This window comes from Elephas maximus, chromosome 3 (assembly GCF_024166365.1).
Source record: "Elephas maximus indicus isolate mEleMax1 chromosome 3, mEleMax1 primary haplotype, whole genome shotgun sequence".
NCBI classification, from domain to species: domain Eukaryota; kingdom Metazoa; phylum Chordata; class Mammalia; order Proboscidea; family Elephantidae; genus Elephas; species Elephas maximus.
In genome coordinates this window covers 146428645-146444360 of record NC_064821.1, presented here as the reverse complement: position 1 = coordinate 146444360, position 15716 = coordinate 146428645, and the positions used below count along the sequence as shown (strand labels likewise).

At 37.1% G+C, this 15716-nt stretch overlaps 1 protein-coding gene and 1 long non-coding RNA gene across 2 annotated transcripts in view; one reads left to right on the top strand and one right to left on the bottom strand.

Moving 5' to 3' along the window:
• LOC126073267 (uncharacterized) overlaps positions 1-4131 on the top strand; it is a 30183-nt gene extending 26052 nt beyond the window's left edge. Inside the window, exons 3-4 of the long non-coding RNA XR_007516702.1 lie at positions 819-877; positions 4065-4131. This is a non-coding gene — a long non-coding RNA (uncharacterized LOC126073267). The remainder of the gene's footprint in view (positions 1-818; positions 878-4064) is intronic.
• The window catches only part of ALG14 (ALG14 UDP-N-acetylglucosaminyltransferase subunit), a 925968-nt gene that overhangs the window by 466520 nt on the left and 443732 nt on the right, over positions 1-15716 (bottom strand). The window lies entirely within an intron of this gene.

The window sequence follows — 15716 nt, the reverse complement described above, 5'->3', positions numbered from 1 at the left end:
CCCCCCCAAAAAAAATGGGGCTGGAGGTGCTGTCCAGTGGGGGCGGGGGTGGACCCGGATGGCAGTGAGCTAGAGTCTATCCAGCTGAGCAACCATGGGCAGTTGGCAAGCATCAGGGACTGCATAGAGGGAAGAAGTGTAGGGGGTGGGAAAACATTTATCCCTGGTTACTGGGCGCTCTGTCTCCTGCTGAGAGCTCCATGGAGTTGCCTTCCCTTACTTCCTGTCTAAGTTCTTAGGAGGCTGTAGCCCAAGATGGCGAATCCAGGCTGCAGTGAGCTGGTATCTCTCCAGCTGAGGCACTGTGGCCTGATGGTAAGTGGCAGGTCTTGTACAGGGAAAAAGGGTGTGGGGTGAGAAAACATGTATCCCTGGTTACCAGGTGCTCTATCTTCTGTTGGGAGCTCTGTGAAGTCACCTTCCTGTACTCCCCTGTCTGAGTTCTTTGGCGGCTGACGCCCAAGATGGCGAATCCAGCCATGTTAGCTGGTATGGGACCTCCACTCTGTAGCTCTCCTAGTTCTCTGTTCTCTTGCAGTTTTGTATTTCATTCAGTGCTTGATCGAGTTCTTTATTCCTTCACTTGGTACTTAGGGTTCCAGGACTGACATTTGTATCTGTTTTACTTAGTTTTTCTGGTCTTTGCTGCAGAGGGACGGCAAGATGCTTCTGTCTATAGCGCCATATTTGAAAATGGCAACTTAAGATTTGAGAAACTACAGAAAGTGTTTTTATTATATTTAAATCTCAATAGAAAAAAAAAGTAGGCATCATTTATAACCCATGTGCTAAAAAAATTTTTTTTTCAATATTTACAGGGATGCTGCATGGCTTGGGAATGTGAATATTGCTATTATTACAGGCTACCTCATTTCTGGTATGTGATATGTGGTTTCCTGTCTACTTCTTTTCAAAATACTAGGGAAATTATACAAAGAATGCATAGTGTATGCTGTTTTTTATTGGAGGATGAAGCTTTTGGAATCCATACAAAGTAAAAAAAAGCTGGCTTTCTCAACTTTGCCTGATCTTAGATGAAGATCACAGCTGCAGAGTGAAGTCTGGAGAACAGAGGCCTGGACATTTTTTACTAGTGACAGGTCCTTTGTAGGTCCCTGGGTGATGCAAACAGTTTACTCTTAGCTGCTAACCAAAAGTTGGCAATTGGAAGCCACATAGTGGTGCCATGGAAGATAGGCCTGGTGATCCGCTTCTGTAAAGATTACAGCCAAGATAACCCCGTGGAGCTCAGCTCTACTGTGTAACATGGGGTTGCCATGAGTGGGGAATCAATGATTTTGGGTTTTATTTTGTTTTGTTTCTTTGTCCCTTTGTGTTGTAAGGTGGAATTAACTGTGAAGCTAAAGAAATTTACGCTTCAGAGTCCCTCACTTTCAGGACCCTTGAATTGTGCTCCTATGCTGATTGCTTTGTTTTGTTAAGATTTGCAAAAGTAAGCTGTTTTAGCCAGGACCAATTAAAATGCAGACTTTTTCTACTCCACATTCACCTCTCATTTTTCCCCTCTTGTCAGATGGAGCTGGAGTGACAAAGGGCATTTGTACAATTAGGTAAAGGGAAAGTTGGAAACATGTCATTTTAACTGCACAAGATAATGGGACCACCTCATAAAACAAGAGACAGATAACAGATTCCTGATTTGGACATTTATATATTTATATAGGAACTTTATTTTTGTAACTTTCAAATTTATTTAAAAATTGAGAGAATATAAAAATAACGGAATATGAAACAAAAATGATAAGTAATGAAATCAATAATCATTTTCCGGCCACTGAGAAGTGAATTGTAACCAAAAGAATTAGATAATACCAAAATGCAGTAATTCATTAAGAGGAAGAGATAAATTTTTCATAGAAATAATTAATAAATTATTGGATTATTTAATAATCCCATTAAAATAAGAGTAAATCACGTGAACACATTGGAAAAAGATTTTCTGGTTTGACACAAAATGCTGTGTTTGTCCAGGATAACACAAAATTCATAACGCACCACACACTGGTTAATGAACGGTGTCAATTCAGAAAGGAGTTACTACTCAGGAAATCTTGTATGAAAGAAACTTGATAAAGGTTTTCTCAAATAAACCAAAAACCAAACCAAACCCAGTGCCATCGAGTCAATTCCAACTCATAGAGACCCTACAGGACAGAGTAGAACTGCCCCATAGAGTTTCCGAGGAGCACCTGTCGGATTCGAACTGCCCACCCTTTGGTTAGCAGCGATAGTACTTAACCACTATGCCACCAGGGTTTCCTTTCTCAAAGAAGATAATCCAAAAAATTTACAAACAAGAGCTCTGCAGCTGTGAAAGAAATGATTTTTAAATGATTATGGAGCTCAAAGAAGTGATGATTTGCCAGAGGAAAGAGTTCAGTAATTTGCATAACAATGCAGCTTTCTTCCTATTTTTAAAAGCTGAATGGAAAGTGAATTCTTTTTATTCTCTGTATAGAAAACATTATCAAATCGTCATATAGATTGATGACCAAAGAGTGTGCAGCGAAATATGTAGGGAAATTGTACTTGGAGAGATACGTCAGACAGTTAATTAAAAAAAAAAAAAAAAAAAACCCATTGCCATCCAGTCAATTCTGACTCATAGCAACCCCACAGGACAAAGTAGAACTGCCCCACAGGGTTTCCAAGGAGCCTGTGGTGGATTTTGGCTTCCAGTGTTTCGGTTAGCAGCCAAGCTCTTAACCACTGCGCCACCAGGGCTTTTCTGTTATTTTTCCTGATATTTCACATGTGTGGTATTTGTTTTCTCTTTAACATTTGTAATTCGATATGTTTTCTCTTTGTAAGTGTTCGTATCTAATTTTTTAATTGTGACTTTTATTTTTATAAGGGAAGGTCCCACTGTATATAAGCTTTCGACCTCACAAAATCTGAATCCTCCCCCTGGCGTCCATCCATGTTAGCTATTTGTTTCCATGTCTAAATTTCACTTTAACTAGTTGGTTAAAAAGACAAAAAATAAACAGTTACATTGACATTTTGAGACTTTTCTGTTACTTTATATTTCCTAAATGATGGTATTTTGATTCAGGAACTTTTAGGGAAAAACTGATGTCATGACCTTATGGTGGTTTTGCCATTTTCAGTTAATATTTAACTTGTCCTTTGTTCATTTTCTATATTTTTTGTTGAGTTTATGGCATAAATCAGTTGGTCATTTTCTATCTTTTCTGCCGCCATCTTATCTCTGTCTGAATTAATGTAATGATGAAAATCAGTAACATAAGCTTTTTTAAAAAAAAATTATTTGATAATATTTTCATTTTATTTAGTGCTGGAAACAAGTTATCCATTTATTCATTCAACAAATATTATGTTACATGCCTATATGCCAGACACTGTAGGTCCCTGGGTATGACAAATGGTTTTGCTTGGCTAAAATCCTTTGGAGATTGGTTCTACTATGTAACACACAGGATCACCATAAGTTGGAATTGACTATGGCAATGGGTTTTTGGTTTGGTGCCAGATTCTGCAAGTATAAAATTCCTACAGCTTGGCTCTCATCCTGAAGGAACCACAATATAGTAGGTATTGTTGTTGTTAGATACGTACTGTCAAATCCATATACAATGGGATGGCATCATTGTGATCCATAGGGTTTTCATTGGCTGCTTTTTCAGAATTAGATTGCCAGGCCTTTCTTCCTAGTCTGTCCTAGTCTGGAAGCTGTGCTGAAACCTGTTTAGCATCGTAGCAACACGCAAGCCTCCACTGACAGACTGGTGGTAGCTGAGATGAGGTGCATTGGCTGGTAATCGAACCTGGGTCTCCCGAATGAAAGGTGGGAATTCCAGCACTGAACCACGAATGCCCCTCAACACCAGAGCGGGTGAGACAGTTCTATTAAAGCAGGTACATTACAAAAAAGTGGGTTGTTGGCCTGGCTGAGGTATGAACAAACTGCTGTCGGCTCAGAGTAGACAGTGAGGAGGTAGCAGAAGAAAGAGATAAATACATTTGCAAAACAGTGCAGCCTCCTCCCTGTGTAACATCTTATTACTTTTTCCTTCTTACAGATTTGTTGCTTCTCCTTTTCTACTGGAGAGTGATTGGTAGGATTTATTTTGTAATTCACTCTTGCGCAGCGCTGTATCTATGCTTCCTTGTACTGGTGAGTGCCATTTTGCAATAGCCTAACTAACAAGCAGAAAAGACTGGGTAGAGTGACTGCAGGGGGAACGTTAAGTCTAAACATACATTTCTTAATTTGTAAAGACCAACTCTAAACTCATTCAGGGATCACTTTTGTGATATGTTACCTTGTTTATTAAAGAAAATAATAGCTTAACACGTGTCTAAATTTTGAGAGAGATAAATAACCCTAATATTTTGAATTTTTACTTAAAACTTTTAGGATTATGTAGATGTAGACATTTGTCTGACTATCTAGATGCATTCATGATTTAGCAGCCAGGGGAAGGTATAGATTCCTATACAACCACTTAAATTACTTTTTTCTGCTCAATGACATGTTCACTAGTTAAGTAGGTTGCAGTAATGGAGTGTCTTGCTCAGAGACTTCATCAGAATTCCAGGACTGAGCTTAAAGAGGATTCTCGCAGTAAGTTTCAGGCAGTAAAGCATATTAAATTCTGTATCTAAAATTAATTTTCTACATATACATTTGTAAATTAGCAATTTAATATCCCTTGCATGTTTGTTTGGTTTCTTGATAATCAATTGTTTTTCAACACAGATATGCCACCAAGCTGAAATTATATATTTGGAAGTAATACATGTATGTAAACTAGAACTTTATAAATTTTAAGTAATGGATATGGTAAAAAAAAAAAAAAAAAAAAAAGTCCATGTATTAAAACTTAAATGTAATTTATGGCTTTTTTTTTTTTTTTTTTTGCCTTTGTTTGATATTGATTTTTACATTACTGGATATTTGTGATTTTTGAGGATTTTAAACACATTCATACAAATCCGTATTAATATTCTTTTTTTTTTTTTTTTTTATTTTTCTTTATACTCACTTCCACAAAGACAGCTTAGTGACTAAGAAGCCACCTTGGCATTCTTTCTGCAAGAATCATGTATATCAAAGCATCTCTCCACATCACCCATTGGAAGTCATAAATTTAAATAACATAAATGTTTTAAAAACTGTACAGTTTTTAATGTATAAAAATAACTGTTTCTGTAACCCAAAAGATATCTGTAATCATTTTATTTTTCTGAAGAAATAGGCTGTTTATACTGGTATTTCCTACTGTTCATTCCTTCCTTTTTTTTTCATATTTTAATAGATAATAGTTAAAAATACTGTTTTTTAGTTTGAAATTCTAATAACGACAATAGAAAACATCCTTTTCTGATCCTGTGGCAAATTTAAGATTTTTACTACTTTCTTAAATGTTGTAACCATTTAATATTACCATTTTAAGATGCATCAAAGGCTTCTTCCTTTTACAGGTCTTAGATATTTAGTACATAGGCACTTTGTTTCCTAAGTACTTTTTCTAAAAAAGGGATGCAAACTGATTAACAAAACACAGGTTAACTCTGGAAAGAATGTGTGTGGGTACACAGGTGAGTTCAATATCAGGCTGTAATTTAGAAATATGTTCTCTGAACATGAGCCACAGAATCAACGTGTTATGAAAAGAGTATAAGCTGGTGAAAGGCAATGGATTACTTGCACACATTTTTAAATGTGAATATTATGAATTGCTGTTCTCTGCTGGCCACTGAAACCACAGGCTTAGTAAATGTCTGGCTGTGCATGGACTGGTAAGTTGGATGTTTAATTATGTGGGATAAATACTGTTTTTATCTTTGGACTTATACATACATTTTTTAAAACCAATAAAATACATGCTGGATTTTTGAAGAAGAAAGCACCTGTTGCCCTACTTACTAAAATTCATACATAAAGGAAATCAAGAGCAATTTTTTTGGAAAAGATGGTTGTTGCTTCTTTGATGGCTTCCTGTGATGTGTTGTTTTAGTATGAAATAAATTTAACTAATTAAAGTGAATCTATTCACAGGGAACCAAAATAGAAAAAAGTAGATGAAATGATGTATGTTTCCATGCAAAGAAATTCTGTGATGTATCTATTTTCAGACCCTACGTTTACTGTATTTTTCATGCAGTGAATCCCTAGGTCACTGTGTGCATTTTGGTATACTAAGGAAGCCTAACAAAACAATTGTGCAAACCGGGATGAAATCCCTTGTCATGTATAGAATGAGAACTGGTATTTGGAAAGCACTTTGACTTGATACTTATTCCAACTATTCTTTAGACTGTTCCCCTTAAAAAAAAGATTTCGTAATCACAACTAAAAAAAAAACATCAAGTGAAGAATAGAAGCAAATTACCTATAGCTTTCAAAGGTTTGCCCTAAGGAAGAAATACTGCAAAGTAAAATTCTTTGATTTAGAGTATTACAAGTTATAGATAGGTTATGTGATGTTTTGGTCACTGTTTTTGTACCTCTCTCTATTTACTGAAGTTTTAAAATTCTCTGGTGGAGTAATTTAAAGCTTAAGAATCCTCTTCTGTCTGTATAAACCAAAGCAAACCTGTTGCCATCAACTCCATTCTGATTCATGGCAACCCCATGCATTACAGAATAGAACTGCTCCATCGGGTTTTCTTGGCTGTAATCTTTACAGAAACAGATTGCCAGGCTTTTCTTCCATGGCACCTCTGGGTGGGTTTGAACTGCCAGCCTTCAGGTTACTAGTCAAGCATAAGCGGCTTGCGCTACCCAGGGACCTTTCTATCTGTATTGCTATTGTGGTTGCTAGGTGCTCTTGAGTTGGTTCCAACTCATAGTAACCCTGAGTACAACAAAACGAAACACTGCCTAGTCCTGCACCATCTTCACAATTGTTGCTATGTTTGAGCCCATTGTTGTAGCCACCTTGGCAATCCATATTGTCAGGGGTCTTCCTCTTTTTTCCTGACCCTGTACTTTATCAAGCACTATGTCTTTCTCCAGGGACTGGCTCCTCCTGATAACATGTCCAAAGTGAGATGAAATCTCACCATCCTCCCTTCTTTGGAGCATTCTGGCTGTACTTTTTCCAAGACAGATGTATTTGTTCTTTTGGCAATCTGTGGTATATTCAATTTCTTCACCAACACCATAATGCAAATGCATCAATTCTTCTTCCATCTTCCTTATTCACTGTCCAGCTTTTGCATGCATATGAGGTGCCTGAAAATACCACGGCTTCGATCAGGTGTACCTTAGTCCTCACCGTGACATCTTTGCTTTTTTTTTTTTTGGCAGTATGAGATTTTTTTTTTTATTAACTTTTATTGAGCTTCAAGTGAACGTTTACAAATCAAGTCAGTCTGTCACATATAAGTTTACATACATCTTACTCCCTACTCCCACTTACTCTCCCCCTAATGAATCAGCCCTTCCAGTCTCTCCTTCCGTGACAATTTTGCCAGCTTCCCACTCTCTATCCTCCCATTCCCCCTCCAGACAGGAGATGCCAACACAGTCTCAAGTGTCCACCTGATATAATTAGCTCACTCTTCATCAGCATCTCTTTCCCACCCACTGTCCAGCCCCTTTCATGTCTGATGAGTTGTCTTCGGGGATGGTTCCTGTCCTGTGCCAACAGAAGGTTTGGGGACCATGACCGCCAGGATTCCTCTAGTCTCAGTCAGACCATTAAGTCTGGTCTTTTTGTGAGAATTTGGGGTCTGTATCCCACTGATCTCCTGCTCCCTCAGGGGTCCTCTGCTGTGCTCCCTGTCAGGGCAGTCATCGATTGTGGCCGGGCACCAACTAGTTCTTCTGGTCTCAGGATGATGTAGGTCTCTGGTTCATGTGGCCCTTTCTGTCTCTTAGGCTCTTAGTTGTCATGTGACCTTGGTGTTCTTCATTCTCCTTTGCTCCAGGTGGGTTGAGACCAATTGATGCATCTTAGATGGCCGCTTGTTAGCATTTAAGACCCCAGATGCCACATTTCAAAGTGGGATGCAGAATGTTTTCATAATAGAATTATTTTGCCAATTGACTTAGAAGTCCCCTTAAACCATGGTCCCCAAACCCCTGCCCTTGCTCCGCTGACCTTTGAAGCATTCATTTTATCCTGGAAACGTCTTTGCTTTTGGTCCAGTCCAATTGAGCTGACCTTCCATGTATTGAGTGTTGTCCTTCCCTTCACCTAAAGCAGTTCTTATCTACTAATTAATCAATAAAAAACCCTCTCCCTCCCTCCCTCCCTCCCTCCCCCCCTCGTAACCACAAAAGTATGTGTTCTTCTCAGTTTATACTGTTTCTCAAGATCTTATAATAGTGGTCTTATACAATATTTGTCCTTTTGCCTCTGACTCATTTCGCTCAGCATAATGCCTTCCAGGTTCCTCCATGTTATGAAATGTTTCACAGATTCATCACTGTTCTTTATCGATGTGTAGTATTCCATTGTGTGAATATACCACAATTTATTTACCCATTCATCCGTTGATGGACACCTTGGTTGCTTCCAGCTTTTTGCTATTGTAAACAGAGCTGCAATAAACATGGGTGTGCATATATCTGTTTGTGTGAAGGCTCTTGTTTCTCTAGGGTATATTCCGAGGAGTGGGATTTCTGGATTGTATGGTAGTTCTCTTTCTAACTGTTTAAGATAACGCCAGATAGATTTCCAAAGTGGTTGTACCATTTTACATTCCCACCAGCAGTGTATAAGAGTTCCAATCTCTCCGCAGCCTCTCCAACATTTATTATTTTGTGTTTTTTGGATTAATGCCAGCCTTGTTGGAGTGAGATGGAATCTCATCGTAGTTTTAATTTGCATTTCTCTAATGGCTAATGATCGAGAGAGAGCATTTTCTCATGTATCTGTTAGCTGCCTGAATATCTTCTTTAGTGAAGTGCGTGTTCATATCCTTTGCCCACTTCTTGATTGGGTTGTTTGTCTTTTTGTGGTTGAGTTTTGACAGAATCATACAGATTTTAGAGATCAGGCACTGGTCGGAGATGTCATAGCTGAAAATTCTTTCCCAATCTGTAGGTTGTCTTTTTACTCTTTTGGTGAAGTCTTTAGATGAGCATAGGTGTTTGATTTTTAGGAGCTCCCAGTTACCTGGTTTCTCTTCATCATTTCTGGTAATGTTTTGTATTCTGTTTCTGCCTTGTATTAGGGCTCCTAAGGTTGTCCCTCTTTTTTCTTCCATGATCTTTATCGTTTTAGTCTTTATGTTTAGGTCTTTGATCCACTTGGAGTTAGTTTTTGTGCTTGGTGTGAGGTATGGGTCCTGTTTCATTTTTTTGCAAATGGATATCCAGTTATGCCAGCACCCTTTGTTAAAAAGACTATCTTTTCCCCAATTAACTGACACTGGGCCTTTGTCAAATATCAGCTGCTCATATGTGGATGGATTTATACCTGGGTTCTCAATTCTGTTCCATTGGTCTATATGCCTGTTGTTGTACCATATACCAGGCTGTTTTGACTACTGTGGCTGTATAATAGGTTCTGAAATCAGGTAAGGTGAGGCCTCCCACTTCTTCTTTGTCAGTAATGCTTTGCTTATCCGAGGCTTCTTTCCCTTCCATATGAAGTTGGTGATTTGTTTCTCTATCACATTAAAAAATGACATTGGAATTTGGATCGGAAGTGCATTGTATATATAGATGGCTTTTGGTAGAATAGACGTTTTTACTATGTTAAAGTCTTCCTATCCATGAGCAAGGTATGTTTTTCCACTTAAGTATGTCCTTTTGAATTTCTTGTAGTAGAGCTTTGTAGTTTTCTTTGTATAGGTCTTTTACATCCTTGGTAAGATTTATTCCTAAGTATCTTATCTTCTTGGGGGCTACTGTGAATGGTATTGATTTGGTGATTTCCTCTTCGGTGTTCTTTTTGTTGATGTAGAGGAATCCAAGTGATTTTTGTATGTTTATCTTATAACCTGAGACTCTGCCAAACTCTTCTATTAGTTTCAGTAGTTTTCTGGAGGATTCCTTGGGGTTTTCTGTGTATAAGATCATGTCATCTGCAAATAGAGATAATTTTACTTCCTCCTTGCCAATCCGGATGCCCTTTATTTCTTTGTCTAGCCTAATTGCTCTGGCTAGGACTTCTAGCACAATGTTGAATAAGAGCGGTGATAAAGGGCATGCTTGTCTGGTTCCCGTTCTCAAGGGAAATGCTTTCAGGTTCTCTCCATTTAGAGTGATGTTGGCTGTTGGCTTTGCATAGATGCCCTTTATTATGTTGAGGAATTTTCCTTCAATTCCTATTTTGGTGAGAGTTTTTATCATAAATGGGTGTTGGACTTTGTCAAATGCCTTTTCTGCATCAATTGATAAGATCATGTGGTTTTTGTCTTTTGTTTTATTTATGTGGTGGATTACATTAATGGTTTTTCTAGTATTAAACCAGCCTTGCATAAAAAGTGCCATCAGTTTTTTTTTTTTTTTTTATACCTGGTATAAATCCCACTTGGTCGTGGTGAATTATTTTTTTGATATGTTGTTGAATTCTATTGGCTAGAATTTTGTTGAGGATTTTTGCATCTATGTTCATGAGGGATATAGGTCTGTAATTTTCTTTTTTTGTAATGTCTTTACCTGGTTTTGGTATCAGGGAGATGGTGCCTTCATAGAATGAGTTGGGTAGTATTCCGTCATTTTCTATGCTTTGAAATACCTTTAGTAGTAGTGGTGTTAACTCTTCTCTGAAAGTTTGGTAGAACTCTGCAGTGAAGCCGTCCGGACCAGGGCTTTTTTTTGTTGGGAGTTTTTTGATTACCGTTTCAATCTCTTTTTTTGTTATGGGTCTATTTAGTTGTTCTACTTCTGAATGTGTTAGTTTAGGTAGGTAGTGTTTTTCCAGGAATTCATCCATTTCTTCTAGGTTTGCAAATTTGTTAGAGTACAATTTTTCGTAATAATCTGATATGATTCTTTTCATTTCAGTTGGGTCTGTTGTGATGTGGTCCTTCTCGTTTCTTATTCAGGTTATTTGTTTCCTTTCCTATATTTCTTTAGTCAGTCTAGCCAATGGTTTATCAATTTTGTTAATTTTTTCAAAGAACCAGCTTTTTGGCTTTGTTAATTCTTTCGATTGTTTTTCTGTTCTCTAATTCATTTAGTTCAGCTCTAATTTTTATTATTTGTTTTCTTCTGGTGCCTGATGGATTCTTTTGTTGCTCGCTTTCTATTTGTTCAAGTTGTAGGGACAGTTCTGTGATTTAGGCTCTTTCTTCTTTATGTATGTGTGCATTTATTGATATAAATTGGCCTCTGAGCACTGCTTTTGCTGTGTCCCAGAGGTTTTGATAGGAAGTATTTTCATTTTCGTTGCTTTCTATGAATTTCCTTATTCCCTCCTTGATGTCTTCTATAACCCAGTCTTTTTTCAGGAGGGTATTGTTCAGTTTCCAAGTATTTGATTTCTTTTCCCTAGTTTTTCTGTTATTGATTTCTAGTTTTATTGCCTTGTGGTCTGAGAAGATGTTTTGTAATATTTCGATGTTTTGGATTCTGCAAAGGTTTGTTTTATGACCTAATATGTGGTCTATTCTACAGAATGTTCCATGTGCGCTAGAAAAAAAAGTATACTTTGCAGCAGTTGGGTGGAGAGTTTTGTTTAAGTCAAGGAGGTCAAGTTGGTTGATTGTTGTAATTAGGTCTTCCGTGTCTCTATTGAGCTTCTTACTGGATGTCCTGTCCTTTTCCGAAAGTGGTGTGTTGAAGTCTCCTACTATAATTGTGGAGGTGTCTATCTCACTTTTCAGTTCTGTTAAAATTTGATTTATGTATCTTGCAGCCCTGTCATTGGGTGCATAAATATTTAATATGATTATGTCTTCCTGATCAATCATCCCTTTTATCATTATGTAGTGTCCTTCTTTATCCTTTGTGGTGGATTTAAGTCTAAAGTCTATTTTGTCAGAAATTAATATTGCTACTCCTCTCCTTTTTGCTTATTGTTTGCTTGATATATTTTTTTCCATCCTTTGAGTTTTAGTTTGTTTGTGTCTCTAAGTCTAAGGTGTGTCTCTTGTAGGCAGCATATAGACGGATCATGTGGTGAAGTTTTTTTGATGAGCATAAGTGTTTAATTTTTAGGAGATCCCAGTTACCTAGCTTAGCCTCTGGAGCATGTGTGTTGCTGGTTGTGGTTTGTATCCTGTTAACGTTATGTATTAGGTTTTCTAGCATTTATCCTATTTTTTCTTTTATGAACTTCATACTTTTTGGCTTTCTGTATAAGTCTTTGATCCATTTTTAGTTAGTTTTTATATATCGTGTGAGGTATGGGTCCTGTTTCATTTTTTTTGCAGGTGGATATCCAGTTTAGCCAGCACCATTTGTTAAAAAGACTGTCTTTTCCACATTTGATGGACTTTGGGCCCTTGTCGAAGATTAGGTGACCATACATGGATGGATTTACATCTGGGTTCTCAATTCTGTTCCATTGCTCAATGTATCTGTCATTGTACCAGTACCAGGCTGTTTTGACTACCTTTGCTGTATAGGAGGTTCTGAGGTCAGGTACTGCGAGTCCCCCTACTTTATTCTTCTTCTTCAGTAGCACTTTACTCATCCAGGGCTTCTTCCCTTTCCATATAAAGTTAATGATTAGCGTTTCCATCTCTTTAAAGAATGTTGTGGTATTTGGATCAGGATTGCACTGTATTTGTAAATCACTTTGGGTAGAATGGTCATTTTCACAATGTTGAATCTACCTGTCTGTGAGCATGGTATGTTTTTCCATTTATGTAGATCTCTTGATTTCTTGCAGTAGTGTTTTATGGTTTTCTTTGTATAGGTCATTTACATCCTTGGTTAGATTTATTCCTAAGTATTTTATTTTTTTAGGGGCTATTATCAGTGCTACTGTTTTCCTGATTTCCTTTTCATTGTCCTTTCTATTTGTATATAGGAATCCAACTGATTTTTATATGTTTTTTCTTGTATCCTGCTAGTCTGCTGAATCTATTAGTTCCAGTAGTTTTCTCATGGAGTCGTTGGGTTTTCTATGTATAGTACCATGTGCAAATAGGGAGAGTATAACTTCTTCACTACCAATTTATATGCCCTTTATTTCTGTTTCTTGCCTTATTGCTCTAGCTAGGACTTCCATCACAATGTTAAATAGGAGTGGTGATAAAGGGCATCCTTGTCTTGTTCCTGTTCTCAAGGAGAATGTTTTCAGCCTCTTTCCATTAAGAATGATGTTGGCTGTTGATTTTGCATGCATTCCCTTTATTATGTTGAGAAATTTCCCTTCTGTAACTATTTTATTGAGAGTTTTTATCAGGAATGGAAGTTGGACTTTGTCAAATACCTTTTCTGCATCAATTGAGATGACCATGTGGTTCCTTTCTTTCCTTTTATTTATGTGGTAGATTACACTGATTGATTTTCTAATGTTGAACCATCCTTGCATACCTGGTAGGAATTCTGCTTGGTGATGGTGTATTTTTTTTTTTTTACATGATGCTGAATTCTATTGGCTAGAATTTTGTTGAGAATTTTTGCATCTATATTCATGAGAGATATCGGTTTGTAATTTTCTTTTTTTGTGGTGTCTTTGCCTGGTTTTGGTATCAGGGTTATGCAGGCTTCATAGAATGAATTCGGAAGTATCACTTCCTTTTTTATGTTCTGAAACAGTTTGAGTAGCACTGGTGTAAGCTCTTCCCTGAATGTTGGGTAGAATTCTCCAGCGAAGCCATCTGGGCCAGGGATTTTTTTGGTTGGGATTTTTTTTTTAATTACCTTTTCAATCCCTTCTCTTGTTTCTGGTCTGTTCAGATATTCAACGTCATTTTGTGTTAGTCTGGGTAGGCAGTGTGTCTCTAGAAATTTGTCCATTTCCTCTAGGTTTTCAAATTTGTTGGAGTATAGTTTCTTATAATACTCTGTTATGATCATTTTTATTTCAGTTGGGTCTGTTGTAATGTCCCCCATTTCATTTCTTATTAGGGTTATTTGCATTTTCTCCTGTTTTTCTTGTCAATTTGGCAAGCGGTTTGTCGATTTTGTTGATCATTTCAAAGAACCAACTTCTGATTTTGTTGATTCTTTCTGTTTTTTTTTTCTGTTCTCTATTTCACGTATTTCTGCTCTGATCTTTATTATTTCCTTTCTTCTGGTGGCTGTAGGCTTCTTTCACTGTTCTCGTTCTACTTGTTCAAGTTGTGTAGCTAATATTTGGATTTTGTCCCTTTCTTCTTTTTTGATGTGTGCATCTATTGGTATAAATTGACCTTTGAGGACTGCCTTTGCTGTGTCCCAAAGGTTTTGGTATGATGTGTTTTCATTTTCATTTGATTCTAGGATTTTTTGATTCGATCTTTGATTTCCTCTATTACGCAGTGGTTGTTAAGCAGGGTGTTATTCAGCTTCCATGTAATTGATTTTTTTCCCTTACTCTTCCTGTTGTTAATTTCTACTTCATGACATTGTGGTCAGAGAAAATACTTCATATTATCTCCATGTTTTGGATTTTGTTAAGGGTTGCTCTGCGGCCTCAGATGTGGTCTATTATGGAGAAATTTCCATGTGCATTGGAAAAGAATATGTACTTTGCAGCTGTTGGGTGGACTGTTCTATATATGTCTATGTGGTCTAGTTGGCTGATTGTACTCGTCAGATCTTCTGTATCTTTGCCGAGCTTTTTTCTAGATTCTCTGTCCTTTACCGAGAGTGATGTGTTGAAATCTCCTGCTATTATTGCGGAACTGTCAATTTCTCTTTTCAGTGCTGTCAGAGTTTGTTTTATGTATTTTGGAGGCCTGTCATTGGGTGTGTAGATGTTTATTATAGTTAACTCTTTGTGCTGGATCATCCCTTTAATCATTATATAGTGCCCTTCTTTGTTTTTTATGGTGGATTTTGTTTTAAAGTCTATTTTATCTGAAATTAGTATTGCCACTCCTGCTCTTTTTTGGTAGTCATTTGCTTGATTTTTTTTTTCTATCCTTTGATTTTTAATACATTTTCATCTTTGTTTCTAAGGTGTGTCTCTTGTATACAACATATCGATGAATCCTGCGTTTTTACCCATTCTGTCACTCAGTTTCTCTTTATGGGTGCATTTAGGCCATTTACATTCAGTGTAGTTATTGATAGGTGTGAGTTTATTGCTGTCATTTAGTAGTGCTTTTTATTGTGCTGCTAACATTTTCTTTGTTCTTACTCTCCTGTGCTGAATTCCCTTTGTTTATGGATTTATTTTTTATTTCTTTTATTTTTGTAGTTTGTTTTTATGGAGACTTTATGTTTTTCTTCTTTATTTTGATGAGTCAGTTTATCGACCTTCAGTGTGGTTACCTGGAAATTTACCCTTATCTTCCTAGGTTTCAACCAGTCTATTATTGCTTGGTATTGCCTTGCCTTCCTCTCCATTAGAAAGCTGTATATCCATACTGTTTATTCCCTCCTTTATTGTTCTGACGTTGCTGTCATTTACAGATTAACGTGTCTGGTTCCCTGTTGGAATTGTTTTGGTTTTGGATAGTACTTGAGAGTTAATTTCCTAAGTTGGTATCTGGCTGGTACAATCTTGCTTCCTAGAGTCAGGCCATGGTCTGATGTTGTTTGTTCTCTGACCAAAGGACTCCGTTTAATAACTATTGTAAGGTTGGTTTGGTTTTACATAGTCCCTTAATTTCTGTGTATCTGGAGATGTCCTAATTTCACCATCATATTTGAACCAAAGTTTTGC